Source organism: Nycticebus coucang, chromosome 16, assembly GCF_027406575.1.
Source record: "Nycticebus coucang isolate mNycCou1 chromosome 16, mNycCou1.pri, whole genome shotgun sequence".
NCBI lineage: Eukaryota > Metazoa > Chordata > Mammalia > Primates > Lorisidae > Nycticebus > Nycticebus coucang.
Window position 1 is genome coordinate 50439506 of NC_069795.1, and position 8591 is coordinate 50448096.

Consider the following 8591-nt stretch of genomic DNA (forward strand, 5'->3'; position numbering starts at 1 on the left):
ACCCACAACGCCTGGCTATTTTTGGTTGCAGCTTGGCTGGGGCAGAGTTTGAACCCGCCACCCTCGGTATATGGGGCTGGCGCCCTACCCACTGAGCCACAGGCACCACTCTATTTTCTTGTTATTTACTTAAAACAATTCTAGTTCTAAGTTTTATAAGTATTTTCAGGAAAATGTAGGTTTAAGGTATATTATCAGCCTAGTGCAGTGGCTCACACCTATAATCCTAGGCCAAGGTGGGAGGATTGCTTGAGCTCAAGAGTTCAAGACCAGCCTGAGCAAGTTCAAGACCCTGTCTCTGCTAAAAATAGAATAAAATTAGTGAAACCTTGTGGCAGGTATCTATAGTCCCAGCTAGTTGGGACGCTGAGGCAGGAAGATCCCTTGAGCCAAGGAGTTGAGGTTTGTAGCCTGGGGCAACAAAGTAAGAATCTTGTCTCAATAAAAAAATACTATCTCAGGCGGCACCTGTGGCTCAGTCAGTAGGGCGCCGGCCCCATATACCGAGGGCGGCGGGTTCAAACCTGGCCCTGGCCGAACTGCAACAACAACAAAAAAAAAATAGCTGGGCATTGTGGCGGGCACCTGTAGTCCCAGCTACTTGGGAGGCTGAAGCAAGAGAACCGCTTAAGCCCAGGAGTTGGAGGTTTCTGTGAGCTGTGTGATGCCATGGCACTCTACCTAGGGCCATAAAGTGAAACTCTGTCTCTACAAAAAAAAAAAAAAAAAAAAGAAATACTATCTCTGTTGGTACTTTTTGTGCAAAGTCTTATAATTGAATTTATAACAATAATATAAAATATAAAATCTTTTTTTTCTGGAGAATTAAGAGACAATAGAAAGAGAAAAAGAATCAATCTGATTAATTTCCCACCATAAACAAACAAAAAGAGACTTTATTATTTAATGTATGTTTCCATTTTGCTGCATACCAATAAAGGTATTTATTGTATTCTAATGTTTTAAATTTTACAATTTACCTAGGCCAGCTTTTGAAGTCCTGAGCTCAAGTGATCCTCTTACCTCAGCCTCTGCAGTAACTGGGACTACAGGTGTGTGCCACCTGTGGTAGCTTAAATTTTAAATATATGGATACCCTCATTAGTGAAGTGAAGCACAGAAGAGAACATTTTAAACATTTTTAATGGTATTGCTTTCACTGATCAAGCCTACTATGCCATATTAAAATTAAAAGTGAAGTAAACAAAGCAATCAAAGAGCCTTGAAGAGAAATAGATAATTGTCTTTTTCAAATGAGGTACTTTGAAAAATTTATGAATGGGCTCAGTGCCTGTACTACAGTGGTTACGGCACCAGCCACATACACCAAGGCTGGTGGGTTTGAACCCAGCCCGGGCTAGGTAAAACAACAATGGCAACTGCAATAAAAAACAGCCGAGTGGGCTGTGCCTGTGAATCAGTGGGTAGGGCGCTGGCCCCATATACCAGGGGTGGCCGGTTCAAACCCAGCCCCAGCCAAACTGCAACAACAACAAAAAAAATAGCCAGGTGGTGTGGCTGGTGCCTGTAGTCCCAGCTACTCAGGAGGCTGAGGCAAGAGAATTGCCTATGCCCAGGAGTTGGAGGTTGCTGTGAGCTATGATGCCACAGCACTCTACCAAGGGCAGTAAAGTGAGACTCTATCTAAAAAAAAAAGAAAGAAAAGAAAAATCTATGAATGAATAAAAATCACATTAAATTTTAATTACTTTATTAATCTTAGTTGATAGGAGGAATCTCTGTGTAATGGCTTTCTTCATTATCTAATTAAATATCTTCAGGTGTTTTGTAATAATTTTAAGGTTAACAGTAAGAGTTTAAAATAATTGATTTTTGACCATTTTTAGATTTCTCTTTAATGTTGTAGAAATAGTAGATGATTTAAAGTGGTTATGCTATGGTTTGTGAAGGCTTCATATTTTATATTGTACTTATTTAATTTGTATTTGAGTCCCTCTGATTTTAAATAAAAAGGTTTATACATTTGAGTGCTTCATCTGTTTATTTTAATGATTAGTAGTAATGATTGTTATTCATTGTGTTTGTAATTGATGGGTAGATAAAGTTCAGAGTGAATTGCAAATAAAACTCCACTAAGGAAGATCTACAATATTGTCTTTATGTAAGTGAATTTACAATTAAACAGTTCTAGCCTTATAAAAACAGATATGGGGTGGCGCCTGTGGCTCAAAAGAGTAGGGCACCGGCCCCATATACCAGAGGTGGCGGGTTCAAACCCAGCCCGGCCAAAAACTGTTAAAAAATAAAACAACCAGATATGAAGCGAAAGGAATGCTAATTTACTTTCATTCAATATAGATTTCTTTTCTTTTCTTTTTTTTTTTTTTTTTGAGACAGAGTCTCACTCCATCACCCTTGGTAGAGTGCTGTGGCATCACAGTTCACAGCAACTAGAACTCCTGGGCTCAAGTGATCCTCTTGCCTCAGTTTTTCTATTTTTTTTTTTTTTTTTAATAGAGACAGAGTCTCACTTTACTGCCCTCGGTAGAGTGCCGTGGCGTCACACAGCTCACAGCATCCTCCAGCTCTTGGGCTTACGTGATTCTCTTGCCTCAGCCTCCCGAGTAGCTGGGACTACAGGCGCCCGCCACAACGCCCGGCTATTTTTTTGTTGCAGTTTGGCCGGGGCTGGGTTTGAACCTGCCACCCTTGGCATATGGGGCCGGCACCCTACTCACTGAGCCACAGGCACCGCCCAGTTTTTCTATTTTTAATAGAGATGAGGTCTCTTGCTCCAGCTGGTCTCAAACTCCTGCGCTGAAGTGATCCACCCACTTCGGCCACCCATAGTACTAGGATTCAGGCATGCACCACCTCACCCACTGTAGATTTCATTACCTCCAAGATATTCACTAGAATTCTTTGTGTAGAGAAGAGCAGATAGTATCCCTCAAAGAGCACTGATGACATTGTCAAGTGCTGTTAAAGACAGTGGATGCTGAAAGTGTTGTAATCGTGCCACCTGAAGAACGACTCAGACCCCACTTTAGGTATCAATCAGATGGTGATTTACTACATCTATGCAGGGGACTTTGGTGATTTATTACACCTGTGCAGGTGGGTGGCCACTCAAAGGTGAATGGGCCCGAAGGGAAAAGCAGGTTGCTTTTTATACCTTTTTTGTGCTACGTGGCAAGCCAAGCAAAAACAGAAGCAAGATGTGACTGGTTAGCTCAGGGATGGGGTTACAGTGAGTCACAGGGTTTGGCACTGGTTCAGGGGGTTACATTGTGGCAGCTGGCATGGGGACAAACTTGGAGGATGCAGTACCTTGGGAACTTCACATAGGTAATTTTTTCACCATTTTTCAGTCATTGCTAGGGGGTTGGGGTAAGTTCTACCATTGTTACCTGCTGCTAGGAGTTCTTGGGAACTTCCTTGTTTTGTTCTGAAACCTGTTTGAGGAATTAACCCAACGTGGGGTTTGAGACGTGTGGGGACTCCGGCTGAGACAGGGGTTTTGGGGGGTCTTTTTGCTGGGTCAGTTATTACAAAAGCATCAGGGGGTGAGTAGATAAATTGAGTGGAAGCCCTCTCATTTGACACAATTAGGATCTGTAGTTGGTGAATCAAAAAATTAGAGCAACGTCCTGGGTTCTCATAGTGCAATGTTTAAAGTGCCGCCAGGGGTAATGGGTTTGAACCCAGCCAGGGCCTGCTAAACAAACAAACAAAAAAAAAAAAAATTAGAGCAAGGAATTATAAAAAGTGAGATGTAAACTATAAGCCTTAAAATATCTTTATTGAAGGCGGCACCTGTGGCTCAGTGAGTAGGGGGCCGACCCCATATACCAAGGGTAGCAGGTTCGAACCTGGCCCTGACCAAACTGCAACAAAAAATAGCCAGGCATTGTGGTAGGTGCCTGTGGTCCCAGCTACTCGGGAGGCTGAGGCAAAAGAAATTGCCTAAGTCCGGGCGGCGCCTGTGGCTCAGTGAGTAGGGCGCCAGCCCCATATACCTAGGGTGGCGGGTTCAAACCCAACCCCGGCCAAACTGCAACAAAAAAATAGCTGGGCATTGTGGTGGGTGCCTGTAGTCCCAGCTACTCGGGAGGCTGAGGCAAGAGAATCATGTAAGCCAAAGAGCTGGAGGTTGCTGTGAGCCGTGTGATGCCACGGCACTCTACCGAGGGCCATAAAGTGAGACTCTGTCTCTACAAAAAAAAAAAAAAAAAAAAGAATTGCCTAAGCCCAAGAGCTGGAGGTTGCTGTGAGCTGTGGTGCATGGCACTGTACCAAGGGCAACAGAGTAAGACTCTGTCTCTTAAAAAAAAAAAAACTTTATTGAGATAGAGTTGACATACAATAAACTGCACATATTTGAAGTGGACAATTCGATGATTTTTTTTTTTTTTTTGCTTTCAATTTCAGCCGGCTTTCACTCTTCTTAGTTTGAAGTTTGTTTTTTTTTTCTGTTCTTCCTTTAGCGATTCTCTTGCCCTTTGCCTCTCAGTTAATTGGGATTACAGACGCCCGCCACACGCGGGCTTTTTTTTTTTTTTTTTGTAGAGGTGGACTTTCACTCTGGCTCACTCCTGCTCATACTGGTTTAGAACCTCCGACCTCAGGAAATCCACCTGCCTTGACCTCCCACAGCACTGGGATTATAGGCATGAGCCACCATGCCTGGCCAACAATTTGATAAATTTTAACACATACATGTGTCCATAAAACCATCACAATAATCAACGTAATAAACATAACCCCAAAAGACTCCTTCACCTCTGTTTTGTCTGCTTTCTTTTTACTCAGCATAATTATTGTGAGATTTATTTGATTCCTTCATATTGCTGAGTAATATTTCATTGTAATTGCCATAATTTGTTTTTCTTTTCCTTTTTTTTTTTTTTTAAGGTTAAAGTTGGTAGTTTATTTAGATTTTGAAATGCAAACTAAAAATTTCTGATCACTCATCTAGCTGAAAAAGAAATTGTAGTTACTGGAATTAGTAAACACTTTGGTTTATAAAATTGTAATGAGCAGTGTTCATTGAAAAGTAACTCAAGAGGGCGGCGCCTGTGGCTCAGTGAGTAGGGCGCCGGCCCCATATGCCGAGGGTGGCAGGTTCAAACCCAGCCCCGGCCAAACTGTAACAAAAAATAGCCGGGCGTTATGGCGGGCGTCTGTAGTCCCAGCTGCTTGGGAGGCTGAGGCAAGAGAATCTTGTAAGCCCAAGAGTTAGAGGTTGCTGTGAGCCGTGTGACGCCACTGCACTCTACCCGAGGGCGATACAGTGAGACTCTGTCTCTACAAAAAAAAAGAAAAGTAACTCAAGATAAAAACACCAATTAAAATGCCCATTTCTTTAGTTTCTCTGGATCCTGTTTACTTATCCAATCTATCAATAATCTAGAAAGAAGGATTAAACCAAGTTTTACAGTTCCAAAGATATCCCAAATTTCCTTTTATTGCCAAAAATTAAAACTGTCAATTATGAAATGATTATGATACAACCATATCAAACCTAAAAATCTAAGTTTTACTCTGAGAAATCAAAAATGCCAAATAGATTCTAAGTGCTCTATGTTAACTGAAGTAGATATGTAAAGTAAAATACAATTAAGCTTTAAAACATGGAATATATTTCCATAGAGAAGTGAATGCTTCAACAGTTGTGGATTTTGTTAAAAGTTTTGAAAGTATGCATATTTTAAAAGTAATTAGGCTTTTTTTTTTTTTTTTTTTTTTTTTGTAGAGACAGAGTCTCACTGTACCGCCCTCGGTAGAGTGCCGTGGCGTCACACGGCTCACAGCAACCTCTAACTCTTGGGCTTACGCGATTCTCTCGCCTCAGCCTCCCGAGCAGCTGGGACTACAGGCGCCCGCCACAACGCCCGGCTATTTTTTTGTTGCAGTTTGGCCGGGGCTGGGCTTGAACCTGCCACCCTCGGCATATGGGGCCGGCGCCCTACTCACTGAGCCACAGGCGCCGCCAAAAGTAATTAGGCTTTTAAATAGCGGAGTCTTAGGCTATCAGATTTTTATTACTTTTTCTTCAAAAAACACGTTAATATAATGCAAAATGAAAATCAAGGGTATATGGCATATCATTCTTTTTTTTTTTTTGCAGTTTTTGGCCGGGGCTGGGTTTGAACCCGCCACCTCCAGCATATGGGGCTAGCGCCTAACTCTTTTGAGCCACAGGTGCCACCCTGCATATCATTCTTTTTAAAAGGTGGTTTCTTTTTTCCCCCTATAGGACACACTGATTTATTTAAGCCATAATCTCTTGACATTTAATTTTTTTAAATTCACTCTGTAAAGTATATTCAGATTTCCTGCTGAAGTGCAATGACTATGCTGAAAAACTTAAGAAACAGTATGAGTAAATTCACACAATTACTAACCTCCTAAGAATGTACAATGTCATCAGTTAGCAAACAATTGTGTGAAAGTCTTTTTTTTTTTTTTTAATTTGGTGTAGGTGGAATAGCAAGTTTCTGATCTAAAACAAGTAATGCACTGCTTCTACAAAGGTGACAACATGTAGGGCAGTTCAAAGAATGCTGACTAGCCAATCAAAATGCAGTTATTGGATTATCTTGCTATTCATATCAGCTTGTTATTACGCATTGCTCTTAAATCTGTATAGCTCCATTTTACAAAGAGTAACCCCATTTGATCTCATTTTTTATATTCATGTTTTTTTTTTTTTTTTTTTTTTTTGTAGAGACAGAGTCTCACTTTATGGCCCTCGGTAGAGTGCCGTGGCCTCACACAGCTCACAGCAACCTCCAACTCCTGGGCTTAAGTGATTCTCTTGCCTCAGCCTCCCAAGTAGCTGGGATTACAGGCGCCCGCCACAGCGCCCGGTTAATTGGTTGTAACATTTTGCATTAACACCAGTTTTTTTCACATCCTCTCTAACGTTTGGTATGGTCAATATTTTATTATTTTATTTTATTTATTTATTTATTTTTGTTGTTGGGGATTCATTGAGGGTACAATAAGCCAGGTTACACTGATTGCAATTGTTAGGCAAAGATGGTCAATATTTTAAATTCTGGTCATTCTAGTAGAAGTACAGTCATATCTCAATATGGTTTTAATTTACACTTCCTTAATGATGTTGGGTATCTTATGTTTATTTGCCATCTGTATATTTGGTTAAGTTCCTTTAACTTTTTATGTATAATTGTCCCGATGTCTAGCACCATTTGTTGAAAAAGTGGTCCTTTTCCCATTTAGCTGCCTTGGCACCTTTGTAAAAATCAATTGACCATATATGTTTGATTCCATTTATGCATTCTCTTCTGTCCTATTGATTTACTTTGCTTATCTCTATACTATACTGTCTTCATTACTATAGTTTTTATTTTATTTTTTCCGTGCGATAGACTCTTACTATGTCACCCTCGGTAGGGTGCTGTGGTGTCACAGCTCACAGCAACCTCCAGCTCTTGGGCTTAGGCGATTCTCTTGCCTCAGCCTCCCAAGTAGGTGGGACTACAGGCGCCTCACAATGCCCAGCTATTTTTTGGTTGCAGCTGTTGTTGTTTAGCATGCTTGGGCTGGGTTCGAATCCACCAGCCTTGGTGTAGGTGGCTGGCGCCCTACTCAGTGAGTTACAGGCGCCGAACCCTCATTACTATAGCTTTATACTGTCTTTTTTTGAGACTGAGTCTCACTGTCACCCTGGGTAGAGTGCTGTGGTCTCATAGCTTACAGAATCTCAAACTCCTGGGCTCAAGTGATCATTTTGCCTCAACCTGTCGAGTAGCTGTGACTATAGGCACCTGCTACAACATCTGCCTAGTTTTTCTATTTTTAGTAGAGGCAGGGTCTCATTCTTGCTCAGGCTGGTCTCAAACTCCTGAGCTCAAGCAATCCACCTGCCTTGGCCTCCCTATATTGGGATTACAGGCATGAGCCACTGCACCTAGCCTTTTTTTTTTTTTTTGAGACAGAGTCTAGCTCCTCTACCCCGGCTACAGTGTAGTTGCATCACCACTGCAACCTCAAAGTTCTGTGCTCAAGTGATCCTTCTGCCTCAGCCTCCCGAGTAGCAGGACTATAGGCAGGCGTTACCATGCCTGGCTAATTTTTTTGTAGTTTTAGTAGAAATGGGATCTCACTCTTGTTCAGGCTGCCCTCAAGTGAGCCTCCCACCTGAGCTTCCCAGAGTGCTAGGATCACAGGCATAAGCCACTTTACCTGGCCTATACTCAATCTTGAAATCACATAGTATTCAAGTCCTTTTTTTTTTTTTTATGTTGTTTTCAGTATAGGTGCACAATTTCAATTTTTAGTTTCTTTAAAATGGAATGAGAACTTAAAAATATAAAGCCCATTGAACATAGAATACTTCTAGATTTTTATAATTTCTCCCTCTGGTAATTTTCTTGCCATACTTAATAGCAGCTTTTTTACTGTTTTTGTTTGTTTGTTTTTGAAACAGAGTCTCAAGGTGTTGCCCTGGGTACAGTTCCATAGCTCGCAGCAACCTCCAATTCTTGGGCTCAAGTGATCCTCTTGCCTCAGTTTTTCTATTTTTTTTTTTTGAGACAGAGCCTCAAGCTGTCGCCCTGGGCAGTGTGCCATGGCATCACAGCTCACAGCAACCTCCAACT